The sequence below is a fragment of the Protopterus annectens genome, chromosome 2.part1, assembly GCF_019279795.1.
Source record: "Protopterus annectens isolate FY-2018-M chromosome 2.part1, PAN1.0, whole genome shotgun sequence".
NCBI lineage: Eukaryota > Metazoa > Chordata > Ceratodontiformes > Protopteridae > Protopterus > Protopterus annectens.
The window spans coordinates 1225383656-1225403413 of record NC_056729.1 but is presented as its reverse complement, the minus strand read 5'-3'; the positions used below and the strand labels follow the sequence as shown (position 1 = coordinate 1225403413).

At 40.9% G+C, this 19758-nt stretch overlaps 1 protein-coding gene across 3 annotated transcripts in view; it reads right to left on the bottom strand.

Moving 5' to 3' along the window:
* Positions 1–19508, bottom strand: part of UBXN2A (UBX domain protein 2A) — a 905003-nt gene extending 885495 nt beyond the window's left edge. Inside the window, exon 1 of one of the 3 annotated variants that reach the window (XM_044062750.1) lies at positions 19318–19508. The gene's annotated coding sequence lies outside the window, so the exon portion shown is untranslated. Of the gene's footprint in view, positions 1–19052; positions 19287–19317 lie in introns of those variants that run through there. The other 2 variants (XM_044062749.1, XM_044062752.1) reach the window with 2 other exon arrangements.
* Between the last annotated feature and the right edge of the window lie 250 nt (positions 19509–19758).

Here is a 19758-nt window from a genome sequence, read left to right as displayed (position 1 = left end):
CCTTGGCCAGGTCAAGGTAAGCAGTATGTACTGACTTTCCCTCATCCAGGTCCTTGGTGACAGTCTCAAAGAATCAACTAGGTTCAATAGGCAAGATCTGTCCCTGACAAATCCAAATTGGGTGGGGTCAAGTGCTTGGAGATTGCCTATGTCCTTGTTTAGGGGATCCATAATAATATGCTCCATGGCTTTACAGATCAGACTTGTCAAGCTAATGGAGCAATAGTTTCCCAGGCCAGTATTTGCACCACCTTTGTGCAAGGGGATGACAAAGGGGGTTCTCCACTCTGCTGGAATGAAGTCGGTAATTAGGCTGTGTTTGAATAGGATGCTCAATGGCGAAACTAGTTCTTGCTGCAGACAGTGCAGAATACAGCCTGGGACACTATCAGGTCCCATGGAAGCTGTGTTGTCTGCCTTGGATAGGGTCTTTAATACTTGATCTACGGAGATGTGAGGTGTAGGACAAGTATTGGGGATGTCAACTGGGCCCTTGGGGAGGGGGGGCAATAATGGGGTGAAGTTTGTGCTGAACCTATCAGCTAGCAGGCTGGCTACGTCAGCAGGATCAGTCTAAGCGGTACCATTAAGTACTAATTCGGAACAAACTTGGGCTTTGCCATGGAGGTTCCTAACGTAACTGAATGAGGACTTGTTGTTTCCCTTTGATTCGAAGGCTAGTTTCAACTCATAATTGGGTTTGGGGTTTTTCACTAGTGATCTATTTTGCTTGTTGAGACGGAGGGAGTTTTTCAGATTTGGAATTTGCTCCTTTTTACCCTTGGACAACAGTTTCTTCTTGTTGAAAAGCCTGTTGATAGAGGATGTCCACCAGACAGGTTTGTGTTTCCTTGAGGAGCAGGTTTTAGTTTGGTTAGGTAAGGCTGAGTCCATGCAGTTGTACAGGGGCTTGTATACTGCACTGACATACTGTTCAGCATAGTTATCTGCATCACCTGAAGGGGATGGTGGTGTGAAGCTGCTGATACCCTCCCTTAGGAGGTTGTGGTCAGCTTTTGAGAAGCTTTTTTAGCCTGGTTATGGCTAGAGAGGGGTTGGGTGGGAGGGATAGAAACTTTGAATGAGGCAGACTGATGATCTGATCTCACTAGGGAAGAACATACTATGGAAGTAGTGCAGTGGTCACCCATGCTGGTGAGAACCAAGTCCAGTATGTTATCTCCCTTTGTGGGGATGAGACCAGCTGGTCTAGTGCGTTAGAGCTGATGAAGTCAAGGAATCACTGGGCGAGTGCATTAGTGCAGGAAAGTTCACCTACTCTATGCTGGGGTAGTTGAAGCCACCAATGATCAGGGTGTTAGGGGGTACCTTGATGGAGTCAAGTAGGTCCAGGTAGGAGGAGTGGGTGTCCGGAGACATGTAGGGAGGTCTACAGCTGCCTATAACTTGGATGGGTGTCTTGCCAACTGTCAGTTGCACCTGGAGTAACTCCAGTGCGTCATGCTGGTAAACCAGTCTGGAGGTGTGCTTGTCTTTAATGAAGACAGACACTCCACCACTGTCTTTCCGACTTCATTTTGGGGTCGGAAAGTGTGAAATAAGGTATAACCAGGTAAGGCAGGGGTGCTCTCCGCAGCCCTGAACCAAGTTTCCATGACTGCACAGACATCAGCATCTTCCAGTGTGAGGAGACCCTCCAGTGAGTGCATTTTCAGATTAAGGCTCTTAGCATTGAGCAGCATGACCTTCAATTTGCTTTTTGATAGATCTTTTATGTTGGAAGATTTGTCTTTAGGACATAACCTAAAAAAGACACAATGGGGGAGGCAAGAGCATTGGCCAACATCCGGAACCCCAGGGGTGACAGATGGAGGCAATCTCTGGCAAAGCATCAAAGTCTGGCAACCATGTCATCCCAGGCAGACAGATACTGGATCCCCTTAGAAAGACACCAGAAACTAAGTCAATTGTTGAAGCCAATAATTTTTTGTTGGTATTGTGGTATCATTCCTGGTGAAGGTAGGATGCTGCTGAGGGCTAGGGTCTTACCTGCCTGGAGCACATACTCTGACAGCTCAACCATGTCTCTCTTCATATAGTCCAGGGAGGTACGCCTCAAGTCATTCACACCAACATTGACAATGATAGACAGTCATACTTGTACCTGTTACGGAAAGGCTTAAGTGCGTGCATGATGTGGCAGATTCTAGAGCCTGACAAACAGCTGACCATGACCTCCTCCTTGTTGAGCCTGGTGAGGGAGAATATCACTGTGCCTCACTAGTGAGTTGCAAATGACTAGTATGTTTGGTTTACTGTTATGCCTTATGGGCTGCGTTGGTTTATTGTTATGCCTAATGGGCTGTGTTTGTGAGACAGTGGTGTGATGACTACTGTGTGTGATGTGATTGGTGTTGTGTGTGTAGAATGTTTGCGAGTGTGTTTTGGGGGGGGGGGTCTGCTGTTTAGGTAAGTTTTTGTTGAGGACCCCTGCATAAGTGGGTGTGTGACTCTTGTGATGTGGGTTGTGTGGTGTTTGTGCTAGCAATCTACTGACTGTGGTGTGAGACAGCATGGATTCCAACTTACAGATGCAGATGCATCTCTCGCAAGTAGAAGAATTATATGCTAGAAGGGGACTGTTCGTGAACATGAGGCAGTTGCTACACTGTCTCAGTATGCCCACGTTGACCAGGCTGACAGGGGGAAACTGATGGGAATTCTCCATACATAGTGCTCTGAATACTTGGAGCGGCCATGGTGTGCAGCTGTTAGCATTGTCGCCTCACAGCAAGAGGTTCTCCGGTTCGATCCTCGGCTGGGGTGCCTTCTGTGTGGAGTCTGCATGCCCTCCCTGTGGTCACGTGTGTTTCCTCTGGGTGCTCCGGTTTCCTTCCACATCCCAAAGACATGCTGTAGGTGGACTGGACACTCAAAATTGTCCCTAGGCGTGAGTGCGTGCGCGCCTTCTGTGGAAGGTTGGGTGCCGGGCTGGCAACTCCCTGTAAAACTCTACTGCCAATCTTGAGGGGACAGGTGATCCACTGCGGCGACCCCTACGCTGGCAACTCCCTGTAAAACTCTACTGCCAATCTTGAGGGGACAGCTGATCCACTGCGGCGACCCCTAACCGGAAAAAGCCAAAGAAGTGCTCTGAATACTTGGCAGACTTATTGAGAGCAGGGTTTGATAAGGGTTTGTCCACAAAAACCCTAAATGTATAATAACTGGCATGAAGCACAAGTGCTAAAACCAAAACTAAGATGCTTAGAATAGCAGGTAAATTTAATCAGGCTACTAACAAACAGTAATAAGTGCAGAATAAGAGCACTTGAACACTAAAGAACACACAGAACAGCAAACTAGTTACAGTAAGAGCAGCTGAATAAAGTATAAATATTTTTTTCCATTGGAGAGGGAGGGAACAGAGCAAGATTAAGGGTTGCCCTTCCCAAATGCTCTCTCTGTACACAGTGGCTAGAGCTGAAGAGATGGGATAGGTAGGAGTGCCCGAAATCAAAATATGATCTCACTGTACTTAGTTAAGTGAGCAAATGAGATGGGCCCAGGAGGTGTGCACAAACACAAATTTACAGCAGGGGTGGGCAATTCCAAAGCCACCAAGATTAACACAACAAAAACAGTGAGAGTGGGTGGGGAGCAAACTGCAGAGAGACAACAACATTCAATTAATATTCAACGAAACAAATAAACAAAATGTAGTACTATCTGAAACAATCCAAGTGCAGAATAAAGTGTATTTAAATCAGCTTCTATGTCTAGTTGATTGCAGGTAGACCACAGAAAGCTAAACAGCTCAGATATTGAGCATAAATAAATAGAGATGAAATTTAAAAACAGGAATACACTTTTGTTAAAGAAGAAAAATAAATACTTATCTTGGTCCAGTTTTATTTATACATTGCTTTGCAAAACTGAAAGTGCAACCTAATCATGTTTTATACTCTGTAATGCTACAGTTTGACAAGTGTTGAAGAAGTTGCCAAACAGAGGCTTCTAACCAATAATGTTCACAACTGTCAAAATAGAGATCTGTCAGATGAAAGATTATGACCAATATTTTCACAACTGTCAAAAACTGCAACAGGGATACTTCCAAAACTATCAAACTCCTAAGCCTTTGGATCATAAACATTTCTTGTGTGAAATTACCTTGCAGCCATTAAAAAGGCTGCCCCAACAGCGGAATGCACAGCCAATGAACACTCCACTACAGAAAGATGAACTATTCAGTTCAGTCACTGATACAGTGAATGAACAGCTATTATACCATGACCCCCCCAAAACGTGCACGCTGATTGGCCAGCGTGCCCGTTGTAAATAGAGATATACTAATGGAAAAAGGTCCGGTTGCCCGGACTTTTTTCCATTAGTATAACTCGGTTTTTTAAAACACTGTCTCGCTATGTTAAAAGGGTTTAACATAGCGAGACAGCTTTAAAATAAGCAACGGAGATCTCCGTTGCTTATTTAGCTGTCTCGCTATGTTAAACCCATTTAACATAGCGAGACAGTGTTTAAAACAACGGAGAAAGCAAGATCTCCGTTGCTTTTTAGTGTCTCGCTATGTTAAATGAGTTTAACATAGCGAGACAGTTTAAAATAAGCAACGGAGACGTCCGTTGCTTATTTTAACTGTCTCGCCATGTTAAACTCATTTAACATAGCGAGACATAAAAGCAACGGAGATCTTGCTTTCTCGTTTTTGCTCATTAGCTCTGATGTACTGCGCAGGCGCAGTACATCAGAACTGCCGGATGCCAGACATCTGCGGAAGGGCAGTAAACAGGCATTACACTATGCCATTATTTAAGAAAAGTAACAGTTTCTTTTCTTAAATAATGTCATGGTATAATAGCAATAACCCACTTCTGGGTGTGGGTAATGCTAAATTTACCCACGGTTGGCTTTGTTTGGTCCTCGGGCCGCCTCGGGACCAAACCACGCCAACCGTGGGTAAATTTAGCATTACCCACACCCAGGCGTGGGTTATTGCTATAGCAATTCATCCTTCCAAACCAACAGCAGTCTCTTATTCCTGCAACTTTTTCCTCCTCTGGAAAGGAGGAACTGAAGGAGGTTCTTCCTCAAACAGAATGAGAAAAGTCCACCTTCATATACAGTACTTCACCTTATTCCTGCTAACAGAGGCACACATCACCAAAATTGCTAGCATGTTCTTTGACATGACAGTGATTGAAGGCATAAGTTCCCCAGCTATGAAATGCAATTATCCTACTGCCAAATAAGGCTAGTTTCTTCAAGGTCGACAAATTCAGACCTACTCCTTTACTCATTCCACAGACAAAAATGAGAATTAACATATAGTATGGGTTTTTACACAGACATGCACGGATTTTATTTGTCTTTCTAAGGTGTTAAACATAGTCAGGCACCCATTCTGCTAATCACAAATGTCCTAACAGGTATGTATCAACTCACTCACAGAGTGCTAGCTCACAGTTTATTCTAAAACTTCTGACAACTCGGGCATCCTACTCTGCTGAGTTCAGAGACAAACAAAGTCATAAAATACCAGGATTTGCAAAAACAAGGGCAATGTAGCAAAGAAAGAGCCATAAAGACAATAGATTGGACTACTGAGGATAAGAAAGAAATATTCAACCACAGCCTACGTACAGGTTTCATTCCAGCAGAGTGGAGAACTGCCATTGTCGTCCCCTTGCACAAAGGGTGGTGCCACTACTGACCCTGGAAACTATTGTCCCATTAGCTTGACAAGTCTGATCTGTAAAGCTATGGAGCATATTATTATGGATCTCGTAACAAGGACGTAGGCAATCTCCAAGCACTTGACCCCCCACCCAGTTCCAATTTGTCAAGGGCAGATCTTGGATGTTGAACCTGGTTGACTTCTTTGACATAGTCACCAAGGCTTTGGATAAGGGAAAGTCAATACATACAGCTTACCTTGACTTGGCCAAGGTCTTTGACACAATCCCCCACTCTGGCATCATGGAAAAATGAATACAACTTGGCATAAATCCCCATCTCATTAGGTGGGTGGCCAACTGGCTCACAGATAGGACCCAAAGATCAAAATAGTTGCCTCCACCTCCGACAGCAGACCTGTCACTAGTGGTGTTCCCCAGGGATCTGTCCTGGGACCCTACTGTTTGGCATCTACTTCTCAGAGGTCCACACAAAGACAAAAGGTCTGTGGTTGAACAAGTCTGCAGATGACTACGTTGGGTGCTGTCAATGACTCCCCAAACGATGTTAACATACTGCAAGATGATCTCACAGCTATAAATGACTGGTGCCAAAGTCATGGCCTTAAGTTAAATGCAGAAAAAATTATTATCATACATTTGGAAAAAACACGGCCCCTATGGATTACCACATCAATGGCAACCCCATAAGCACACAACCGGTGGGGAGAGACTTGGGTACTCAGGTTGACAACAATGTCAGATCTGATCATCATGTAGTGGCAGTGGTCAGAAAACCTTTTTACTTGATTCATCTCAAAAGTAAAGGAACTGCATCCAGAAAAAAGGAGATAATTACCTCTCTGTACTCCTCTCATTAGGCCAATAATTGAGTATAATGCCCAGTTTGGCATGTACCTTTCCAAACAACTGCACCAATTGGAAAGGCCACAGAAATACTTCACAAAGAGAATTCAAGGCCTCCAGCACCTGTCCTATGCAGACAGGCTCAAATCACTAACACTCTACTCAGTATTGTACAGACTGCTCAGAGGTGATCGGTGTCTTGCAATATCGGACCCTGCCCTACTATCGATGCTCCATATCCATAAGTCTAACTCCTCGCACATTACCTGCTGGAAAGGCCTGAATCTAACATACAATATCAACAAAACCTGCTGGAGACACAGGTTTATCACCCAGCAGCTGCCCAGTCTCTGGAATGACTTCCCATACATGTCAGAGTACCTCGCTGACCCTCGTGCAACCTTGATTAGTGGATGGGAAACCACAAATTTGTCCCACGGGTTCCACCTGTGTCCCTCACTGACAAGGGCAACAGGTGCTGACTGAGGTTTCTTTTTTGGGGATAAACTCTTGGCTAGGCTTGTAAGGGCCCCAGGGCCATTAGCCTAGTAACTTCCTATGATTATGTATTGTTGCTATTATGCAAAAAGCCCAGAATTTCCAGACAGAAGAAATACAAAAAGACAGACAGAAATTAGAAGAAAGAAAATACTTGCACAAGAAAAACTGTCAAAAACTTCAAATAAAAAATTCTGTTCATTAATACAACAGACTTATGAAAAACATTATACAGACCAAGAAATATTGGGCTGTTTGGAAAAAGAAGCAACTGAGAAAGTGTGAAAATATAACAAACAAAATCTAGAGATTTTTGAAAGGTATGAAAAAAAAATATGGACATGGGTGGCTGCGGTGGTGCAGCGGATAGCATTGCCGCCTCACAGCAAGAGGTTCTCTGGTTCCATCCTTGGCTGGGGTTCCTTCTGAGAGGAGTCTGTATGTCCTCCCTGAGGTCACGTGGGCTTCCTCCGGGTGCTCCGGTTTCCTCCCACATCCCAAGACATGCTGTATGTGGATTGGACACTCTAAATTGCCCGTAGGTGTGAGTGCGTGCATGTATGCGCCTTCTGTGGAAGGTTGGGCGCCGGGCTGGCAACTCGACACTGTAAAACTCCACTGCCAATCATGAGCGGACAGGTGATCCGCTCTGGTGACCCCTAACCGGGAAAAGCCGAAAGAAGAAGAAGATAAAAAAAAAATATGGACATGGGAAAGAAAGATCTGATATGGTGCAATATTTATGCAAAGGAGAAAACCAAATTAATCAATACAAAAAAGCAGCCCCAAAGATATTCAAAGAGAAATACAGACAAAGGCATCCAGGTATGGAAAATTTCGCAATACAAAAAATAAGATCACAAAGAGACAAAGTAGAACAAAAGATTAGTAAAGCAGAAGTAAAAAAAAAATAGAAGCTAAGTTATGGAATACCTGCAAAGTGACGGATTTAGTGTAAAAAGTCTAATACAGGTTATATCACAGCATGATGAAATGAGTCCCCAAAGTAAGGAGAAACAGGAGGGGCAGGAGACATCGGAAGAAGAAATATGGACGTGGGAAAGAAAGATTTAATATGGTGCAATATTTATTAAAAGGAGATAGTACAACTTCTTCTGGCTTTTCCCAGTTAGGGGGTCACCACAGCGGATCACCTGTCCACTCATGATTGGCAGTGGAGTTTTACAGTGTCGAGTTGCCAGCCCAGCACCCAACCTTCCACAGAAGGCACATGCACACACGCACTCACACCTAGGGCCAATTTAGAGTGTCCAATCCACCTGCAGCATGTCTTTGGGATGTGGGAGGAAACAGGAGCACCTGGAGGAAACCCACACGACCACAGGGAGGACATGCAGACTCTGCACAGAAGGCACCCCAGCAGAGGATCGAACCGGAGAACCTCTTGCTGTGAGGCGACAGTGCTAACCACTGCACCAAGGAGATAGTACAACTAATCAATACAAAAAGAGCAGCACCAAAGATACCCGAAGTGAAATACAGGCAAAGGCATCTGGATATGGAAAATGTTATGATACAAAAAAGAAATAAATAAGAAAACAAAGAAGAAAAGATGAATAGTAATGGAGAAGATAAAGAAATAGAAACGGAGATTATGGATTACCTGCAAAGAGAAAGATTTAGGGTAGAAAATCTAACTATGATAACATCACAGCAAGATAGAGCAATGAACCCTCAAATGAAGGTGAACCAGTGGATTGGGAAACATCTTATCACTTGCCATATGAAAATACTTTTGCACTGGTTTCCTATGGAAGGCTCCAAAGTTCACAGCAAGGGAAGGAACAGGAAACTGTGGCAACTCTGATACATTCACTGCTGTAGTTGATAGGCCAGAGAGTTCCCACATGAAAGAGCAAAGGATGACACAGGATGAAAATGAAGAGAAATATGGCACAGGAAGATGCTCTGAAACTTTCTGTAGAATGCCCGCAGGAAATGGAGAACAAAGAATGTGCCCTAAGTTTACAGGAAAATGATCCAAGAGAAGAGTTGTTCGATTTAACAGAGATAAACAGACATATTAAGATCAATGAAAGAAACAGACTACAGAAAGTCAATAAAATCCAAAAGTAAGAAGTTTGATAAAACAAGTGAACACAGTAATTAGGACTGTTCAGAGAGATTCATGTGATACAACAGAAGTAAATAGAATATATCACTGTGCAGCTAAATTAATAGCAGATAAAGTCTTACCACAAAAAAACACAGAGCAGTAAGGGAAAGGAATGGGAGCAATCAAATGCCATCACAAAAGTATCGAACAGAGAAAACTATAATGCAATTAAGACAAGAGGTGTTACTGTTAAAAGAGTATGAAAGAGGGAACAGATCAACAAAAATACTCCAAAAAATGCACACGATAAAAGCAATTCGCAATATCAGAAGAGCAATTAATAAACTAAAAATATCAGCACAAGCAGAAAAACATATATGATGTGTAGATAAATATAAAAAAGTACAAAATAAACAATTTATTGAAGACCCGAAAAAGTTCCAGAGAGAATTGGGAAACAAGGCAAAACCACCAAAAAAGAAGAAATAGATACGGTCTGGAAAGAATATCTGTGAAGATCCTGTGAAACAAAGATGATGAATGGATAAACGTAAAAGAAAGAATAAGAAGTTCAAATGTACAGGATATGAAATGAATGAAGCAATGGCCAAAAGATTTAAACAAAGTTAAGAAAAGCTCCTAGCCAGAAAACCCCAGACCAAGATGAAGTAAGTAGCTTCTTGATAAAAGTACTAACATCTTTATATGAAGATTTAGCCATGAATAAGAACTACTTATATGCACACCCCAAAAAGACACCAACCTTGTTAACAGCAGGAAAACAATAATCCTACTTAGAGCAATCCTGCAAGTTATCCTAAAAACTAAAGACCAACAACTTGCCTTCAAGATAACATATAAACTGTATACTGGAATTGATGCTGACAGAGTTTATAGTCATTTAGAAGAACACTCAATCATGGCAACAGAACAAAAGGGGAACAAAAGAAAGTCGTATGGAACAAAAGATAATTTGCTGTTAAATAAAGTCATAATGGTGAATTGCAAAAAAGAGAAGAATCTAAGTATGGCATAGATACGCTATAAAAAAGCATATGACAGTGGTCCACATTCCCGGATAAAAAAAAAAAAAAAAAAAAGAGTGCTTAAAATGAGTAAGATATTCCTTACACTGTTCGATTACACTGCAGCGACCATGAAACAGTGGCAAACCACTTGGCAATTAAGCCATGGTAAAGAACAAATTATTACTCCAGGGGAAAAAAATTCAAAGGGGAATATTCCAGGGTGACTGTCACTGCTGCTCTTTTGTCTTGCCCTTAACCCATTAAGCTGTCTACTTACCAGATTAGATCACGGTTATAATTTGGCTCACAGAAAACAAAGTGTAAAGACTTCTAATCTTCTTTTTGTGGATGATTTAATACTGTATAGTTTATAAGATGAGGTACTGAAAGCACAACTGCAAGTGGTCAAAACTTTTTCAGGTGATATAAGGTCATTTGGTCTTGATAAATGGGCAAAAATCAATCTTTAAAGCAGGAAAGCTGCAGCACCAAGAAAACATCAGCCTGGAACAGGAATGGGACATAAAAGAATCTGAGCAAGAGGGAGAGTATAAATATATGAGAACTGATGAAGGATCAACAATGAAACAAATGTGAATACAACTTAGTAAGGAACATTTTAGAAGACTAAAATTAACACTGAAAACAGCACTGACATCTACGAATAAACCAATTTGTTCTTCCTATCCTAACTTACAGTTTTGGAGTAAATGAATAACCCCAAAATTGTGTTTGATCGGTTGGGCAGGAAAACAAGAAGGATGCTTCATGCTTATCAAATGATTTATAAAATAAAAATCAGATTACACCAAGACTATACCTTCCCCATTCTCAAGGAGGTATGGACCGCCTCAAAATTGACTGCATGTACAGATCTGGAATTGTAGGACTGCATACATATCTGCTGACCTGAAAAGACCCAAACTTTTTAAAACATGTGGAGAATAAGTCTAAGATAACTTCCCTGCCTAGTTTAGCAGAACCATACTGGTGTCAAGCGGGAATTGAAATTAAACCAGCAATAGATAAATCAGGCATCAACTGAATGTGCCAAAAAAAACAAAAAAAAAACAAAAGAAAGAATACAAGGTGAAAAATCAGATGAGAAGGGAAGAAATGTGAAAAATGCATATAGCTGCAAGTTCAAAAAACTCTTGGAACAGCCTCGTATTGATCAGGATCAAACGCAGTAATGGTTAAGGAGAAGTAAATTTAAACCAAAAGACAAAAGGTCAATATTGGCAGACCAAGATAGTGGACTATGTACACAGTTTACAAAGTCCACTAAATATGTGGGAGAGACAGACAAATGTAGGTTTCGTAAAACTGAACTGGAAACAGTTGTACATCTGGTTGCTGACTGTGCTATACTAATGGAAGAAGGACTGTATACTGAAAGGCATAATGAGGCAAGACTGTTTCATTAGGGATTATACAAACATTATAAAAGTGAAGTAACTGACTTGACACATGAGCCACAAAGCATTATAGAAAATGATGAAGTTTATATCACATGGGATCACTCATTACCAACAGTTCAAAAAATTGATGCAAGAAAACCAGATATAGTAGCCCATGAAAAGAAGACCAAGTAGAATTGATCACTGAAATTGCTACACCCAGTGACTATAGTGTCTTACGCAGAGAGAGGCAGTCATAAAATACCAGGATTTCAAGGCAGAAACAACAGCAATATGGAAGATGGATACCCAGACAGTTCCAACAGCAACGGAGCTTTAAAAAATAATTTACAATCATACTTAAGATAAGTTACAGATACATGTAACTCCGTATAAATTGCAGGAGGAGTCAGTGACACACTGCAGATGCCGTGAGCAGCACTTCTGGCTAACATCAAAGATCGAAACAATACTAATTTCATGAACTTTAATCATACTTTGAGTTAACAATGGGGTCCATTCCCATCATGGTATCAGAAACCCAAAAGACTTGGAGAAATTAAAAAACAAAAAACTGAGCAGAGAGAGACAACAGTAGTAGGAGCAATGTGTCTCATAAAAAGGAACATACAGTCGTATTTAGATAGGTCACTGATACATGTAACTCCATATGAACTGCAGGAGTCAATTCTGGGCAGATTGCGGTGCTGCAAAGAGCACTTTTGGCTAATGTCAAACATTGAAACAATACTAAATTTCATGAACTTCAATCATGCTTTGACTTAGGAATGGGGTCCAATCCCAACATGATATTAAAAACCTAAGAGACTGAGAAATTAAACTGGCAGCTGGGAAAACTGTAAACACAACTGTGCATCAGCACCGTCACCAGACTGCTTGTTTACTGAAAAAAAAAAAAAAAGGGGGGGGGGGCTATTCTTGACTCAGACTTAGAAGTTATTAAGTCGTCAGAATTCGGTCTCCTACTCTTCACAGTCTTTTGAGGATGCAATGTGTTCTCAGCAAGTAAACAAAACTAATCAACAAATGTGAACGACGGCTTGGTTTGCTGGCACATAGGATGAAGTCCCAACTGTGACCCTGCTGGAACAAGTGGCCCCAGCACTGCAGAAACCAAATTGGGGGGGGGGGTGAAAGGGAGTTGCCCACACAACTCTCTCAGGTGCTCTTGGAAGCAAACTTGGCAGTGTCACTCCTCTGGTAGAGACAGAGGAAACAACTCATGGTACATAGGGAACAGCAAGGCTGCTTGGACTGAACATTTCCATGCAAAAAAAGTAAGGGGGCAGAATCTACAGTCATCCCAGCCCACACAGCCCCCCCCCCCCCCACACACACACACACAGACACACACACAGACACTGCTTTGTTGGTGCATGGAAGTTAGGACAGGGGAAACTAAGTAGTAAAAAAAAAAAAAAAAAAAAAAAAAAATCAAACCACCAATGACAGCTATCTGAATGAAAACCCCTTCCAATCAGGCCTCACTCTGGTTAAGAGGAATAAATTGAGTGGCAATGTAGGGGGCTGATGACTGTTTATTTGCACTCTTGGCCACTAGTTTGTCAAAGAAATAAATACATGAATGATGCCTACTCCTCTCTACTCCCTTGAATATGGGAGTGAACAATTGGAACCAAATGGACTTCAGTCTGTTGGCAGACTAGCACAGTAGATGCAAGCTGATCCTACTTGCCAGCTGAATCAAAACTGCCATGCTTGGTGGCATGACGTACCTTCAAACAGTGCACAGCTCATTACAACTGCTTCCAGAGAAGGCTCAATTATCAAAGTAATTGTTATGATAAAATAAAATCCCTTGGTTTGTACTTTGACTAAAACTTCAAGTATTTCAAATAGTCCTATAACATCTAAACAATATGCTTTTGAACAATATACGTGTATATGCTACTGGTATGTAGACAACAGCAAACAAAACTGACTTACTTAATGTTCTTGTATCATAAAGTAATGCACCCAAGATGCTGATTCTTAAGCAAAGACAATCACTATTATGAATTATTCCCCTGACTACTAGAGTTAAGTCGGTTACTGATTCTTATCATTGATAAATACTGAATTTGGTAGTTATTTGTGGTCATGTCTGAAAACAGTCTACCCTTCATTAGCACATTTACCCCGTTACTAAATACTTTAATTGTTGTTTTTAATACAAGCAGAACACTCAAGTACCTTTTCTACAGGATAAAAACGCTCCATTTAAGAGGCAAAACACAAGACAATGCTTTCCAACCTCACCATGTTTCTGTTTTACAGCAAGAAAGACTTGCACTGCTACATAATAAACTGTCACAGAAATTAATGTGGCATTCAGCTGAGGAGAAGATTTGTTATAGTTCAAATAGCAGTGCATACAGCTATGCTGTGCTCTCCTCCCTTAACTGGGCTAACCATGAAAACAAAGTAATCTATTACAGATGTACATTGCCCATAAGCTATTATACTAACAAGTACACAGGCTTAACACTATGCTGCATGCTAGTTAGGGAGCTCATGACTCACTTGTCACACGTCAAGCTACATGGCACTGCAAAACCTTTACCCAAAGCAAAAGCAAAAGACTGCCTCTAAGCCTCTGTATGTTCTCCTGTACTAAATAATCTCTAAAGGCACAATATTAAAGGCCTGGCCTTTGCACTAGAAGTAGGGCTGCCTGAGTACACAACTACAGTAACCTAAAAAGTTCTAGCTCATAACACTTGGTTACAGACCGTCACAAACAATATCAGTGCAAATAATTACTTACTAGTAGTAGCTAATCAGTAGTTTAATAGAACTTCTGCAACTCTTTGTATTTTATGAGATTTCCTTTATATAAGATGAGCACTCAATAAGAATCATGCTTGAGTTTTGCTTTTAGAATTTCCACTGAGAAAGGGTTAAAGCCTACTTGGATTTATGAAGTCAACAAAATGCAATTTATGAAAAGATAAACAAATGTGCATACCAATCGCTAGCCAAATGGATGTTTGTGAAGAAAAATTTAGACTCCCAAAACTCTACACTACTATTACTACTCCATTCAGGATTCTTCTTCAGCTATGAGACTCGCTGACACCTGCTCCCCTTAAATGGGTTTTCCAATCTTATCCTACATGCACAGCTATACACAACCACTGTGCTAAGCTCAACTTTGCCTTAAGCCCTACAATCATACTACGTGATCAAGTCTTTGCCAGCCACAGCTCTTATCTTGAGAACTTTGCCTACATTAGTTAAATTATTAAGTGGCAAACTATTTGTCATTCACATATCTTGTCTTAGAATGTCTACATACACTTCTTAAGCAAGGTACTGCCTAATAATTTATCTAATGACATAACTTACTATGCACTCATTTCAGCCCTTCACAGTACCAGCCCCTCCGTTGAGTCTGTTTTGGCACATGAATTTCATTATCAGCACTGAAAAATTACTAGAATTTGCTTTGTACGGGAAAACAGGGCCACATGACGAGGCCTCATCTGCTTGAGTGGGTGGTACGTCAGGTGAATATAAAAGATCTTACAGCACTAATAAAAACAGTAAGAGTAATTTCCTCAGTTAGGTCTTCTCTGAAAAGAATCCACTGACCTAGTGGGACTAACCTACAAAAGGTAAATAGAAGGAATTAAGGCAGCAGGAATCAGGTGTGAATTAGGGGATGGAACTGGCAAATCAAACAGTCTGGCTCTTTTGCCCAGGCTGGTTACAGACACCTCCAGTCTAAACAAAGGGCCCATGAGAGGGATGAACCCTGACAGGTAAATTTTAGCAGTACATACTGGGAAGTCCAAGGACCCATAGTCAGACATGACTCATAGTCAGTGCTGTGTAACTTAATGAACTGATTGCCATTTTGGGTACTTAATGATTGAAATAATACACCTTGCAGATCCTGCCTGTTGTATAATTCTTGACTTCAGTGGTTTAACTGGTTTATTTAACTATGCATAAAAGCATGACTGCAGCCATTTTTATTTGTGTACAAGCTGAATTGGATTCCCATCCTAAGCAATGACCTAGGACCACGGCATCAATGGTCCATCAATATATGCCCAAGTAGTAGAACCATGGCCCTTGCAAAGCAGGAGTTACAGAAAAATGGGCCGGGGGAGTCTTGGGGAGAAAACAGACATAGAAAGAAGTGAGGTTTCTGTGAGGTGGGCAAGGAATTTGTAGGCAACTTTAAATGTACAGTACAGGTCAGTAGCCTTCCTCTTTTCAATGAGAGACAGGGGAACCACCCACTTAGTAAACATGAGAAACAGACTACTTAAAGTAAGAATGTCTTGCTGACTTACAGATGAAATCTCAGTAGTGGTTAGTAAGGAAACACCCATTTTGCCACACAAAGATTCTTTGCTTTTGATTTCATAGCAAATAACAAGTTGAGGACTTGCTCAGTTTTAAAAGACTGCATTTCAGAAGAAATTAGATGGAGGAAACAAGAACAGAGTCTGGCTCTTTCACCTGGGCTGACTATGGTCATCTCTGGTTTGTGCAACATGACTCATGGAGGGAGGTCCTCACATGCACAAGTTTTAGAAAGCAGGCATGCCCCCCACTGTCATCTGTGTTGTCTGGAATGGAAACCTCAGAAAAAGCTACAGTTGGGGTATTCAGTTACTTGTATCACTGTCATGCTTTTCAAGTGCTAACTTCAGCATATATCTGATAATCAGCTAAATACTAATTTTAAATGGCTACAAATAACCATTACCATGGATAAAGCTCTCCAAATATGTCTGCTGATATTATTACTTGCATAAAGCCAGGCTAGGTCAAATACATAATGTATTTCTTCTCTCTCTTTTCTTTTGTTCATCTGCAGTATTGTTATCATGGCTACAGGAAATTTGCAATTTTTGCCTTTTTGAATATAAAGAGGCTCTGGCCCTGCTCTCCTGGTTAACTGGTTAATTCCTCTCAATCCTTATAACACTACTTGGAAATTCAGCAGCACTACACTTAGCTTCCATCTGCATTATCTACTTCCTACTTCCCATGGGAAGGATGTGTCAATACAACCTATCCTCTACTACTGCAAGCATGCAAGTTTTTTATCTTATTCTCAAAAAAAAAATCTTTGCTGTATATTATACATCCCAGTTTACTTAAACAACATTGCAAAGCTAACATACATTTAATATGTGTGATTGTCTTCTTGTTCTATGTATCAACTGTATATATTCTCTGAATGCATGATATAATTAACAAGACCCATAGAGAACACTGCTTGCATTTGTTTAAAAATATCTGATTTAACACGAGTATTGTAATATTTTGAACTTTTCTTCCAGGACCTCTGCTGAAAAAGGATTTCTACCAAACCCGGTTGGATTTTCCAGTAATTAAAGGCAAAATAAAATAACAGTGTGTTGTATCTCCAGACTTGTTGTCCCCTCTTGCTCCTCAATGAACAAAATAAAAAAAATAAACGAAAGACAGAAAGACTGGGAATAATCTTTCGAGAGGTAATTGCTCTGACAGACCTAATGATTTGCAATTCCATACCACTAAAGCACCAGGGTGGAGTTCACAAAGGAGAACATACTTGGATGCATATTAGCAATCTTTGCTAGTGCTTTGGCAAGTAAAAGAGCTGACTGGCTACTTGCTTCTTCAAGGCCAACAGAATAAGGTCATGTGATGAACACAGAGGGCTGGAGGAAAGTTAGTGTATGTAGCTACGCTACGCTATAGATGTTATCTTGACTTGTCTGAATGGTGTATTCTTCGGGGAAAAAAGTATCTGCTTGAAGTTTTTTTAATTCATCAAACTTACAATAATTACAGAGAGTATTTTTCTACTAAGCTCTAGCCAAGAAACTTAAGCATCCGGAATTTAGCTTTATCGGTACACATACTGTCTATTCTTATTGCCTTTCATTTTATTTCTTTGTGTGCACTCCAACTTGCATGTAATTTACTCCGAATTTGACTGTTTTAAGTAAACTTCACTTATTAACCTTGGAGCTTTTCTGGCTGGCATTCTTTTATTTATATACTGTTATTTTTCAGAGAAAATGGTAAGCATTATTTACACTGCTGGTTAACAAACTGTGTGGCACACATCTCCCATTAGACTGCTCACCCTATTACTAGTACAAGATAATGTATTTCAGATTTGGTTTAATTTAACAGCAGCAAGTAACTGGACATCCCTGCCTACTCATGGGTGAGGGCAGTGCTACTGTGCCAGGAAGAAAGCTGTGCAGTACTGAGGATTTCTGTTAGCCATTCCTGGGAATTGTGCATGTATGTAAATTAACTAATTTATGTGAAAAGGATTTACAGAGGGAAGAGAAGCACTGGAAAACACTGACTCATGGACACAGTGGTGAGACAGGGGCCAAGTCATATTCTGTGAATTAATTATTAAAATAAAATTTTGTACAACTTTGTTGTCATTATTTCACCCACGGTTGACAGTGGTGGGATTAAAACCCCATTGGTGCCAAATTTGCTGAGATCAGACTTGGTGTCATCCTGTCAAATTGAGTAACATTAGTGACAGTAGTTTTAGCCCCACTTTCACATTGATGGCGGTGGTACCATCCTACCACCTCAACATGGTATGTATGAACACATTTACTCACATCCTATTTTACTTATGCTGCTACTTTGTTCCACTTATTCCCCCTCATACAGGTCCACTAAGGTTAATGCACACTGCACAGAATAAGAAAAAAATAGAACGTTAGATTTCCAAGCAAATGTCAAGACTAAAATTCTGCTTTGGAACTATAACAGACTAAGGCTGTCAAAAGCAGCTCTACACCAGGCCCCAAACTCAAACCAAGAAGGTGCTATCAATATGACCTACATCTTTTGGGTGCCTGCAAGTGAATAAGTAATACATAATGCTATTTGATACACTGGAAATGTTCCTGTCTGAGCATTACTAACGAACAAATGAGGCTAAAAAGGCAAAGATCACAGCAGTCTGTCCAAAGCATAGCTCTCAACTTATTACAAAAAACTGGACAAAGCCAAAATTAATGAGGAGGAGGGGAGGGGGAGGGGGAGGGGGAGGGGGAGCCCCCCCCCCCAAATAGGGGCAACTTTTAAAAAGCTGATCTTATAAATTTAGAAAACTACTAGAATAGAAGGTCTTGTACTGCCACGCCTTTTCTGAAGGAAATGAAGTCAGAAACCCAAACGTATGTCATTTAGTGAATTCACTCCTTACTGAATTGCCACAAAAATCAAGACATTCACAAATTTTACGAGGAACAGAGCAAAAATGTGAGACGAAAATCTGGACAGGTGAGAGCTATGATTAGCAGCTGAGAGATAAAAGTGTATTAAGTAAACTGCTTAATTATGTGGGGAAAAAAAACTAACTAGCAAATGCTACAATTATTTCAGTTGTTACAGATAACACAAACTCCTGAAATCTGGAAATAAACGGTACAGTGTTCGTATTTCACAATAACTATTCACTTCAAAACGATACAGGCCATCAGACTAACAAGCCCCCAGCTCCCCCAATACACCTGACCTGAAAGAAAAGCAACGGCGTCATGACTGAGCGACTCGCACCTCCTTGGGCTTTAAGTATGGAACATGGGGAGGTATACCAGCAATAGAGTTATTCTGAAAACTAGAAAAAAAGTGTTCAGACTTGTTTCCGATTTCAAAGGTGGATACCGGAGATCAGAAAAAAAGAACCCCTGTCTCGAAGCATATCCTCCAATAAAGACCAGAAAAAAATGTCACAAGGTACAATCCGCAGAGTTCTAAGCTCTATAATCTCGCACAATCACCTGAATGATGAACCTTTCAGATGGGAGCTACGAATGAAGTCTTCAAGCTTACTTGTCACAAACAGTCGAATGTCCTACCTGCTAGTCCTCGCTATAAGGCTACCATTAACTGAAAGTTAAACACATATTAGATGAATCCTTTAATGACGCTCTGGCTTTACTGAGTGATTTCTCAAACTCCATTTTAGGCGGCCGCCACGATGTGACGTTACTGTACAAATAGCTGAGAATAGGGACTTGCGCGACACCCTGTTACTTAGTGACCTTAGTCTCGGCGACTGTCGAGGTTTGTCTGCTGCCAGTTATTGGTGAGTAGGCATTACGGCTGTACTTACTAACGGTTCGTATGCGCAAGGCGTAGATAGAATGACTTTACCATCTTCAGGGAATTTGTAGATAGAATGACTTCACCATCTTCTTCAGGGAATTTGTATGTTTCTA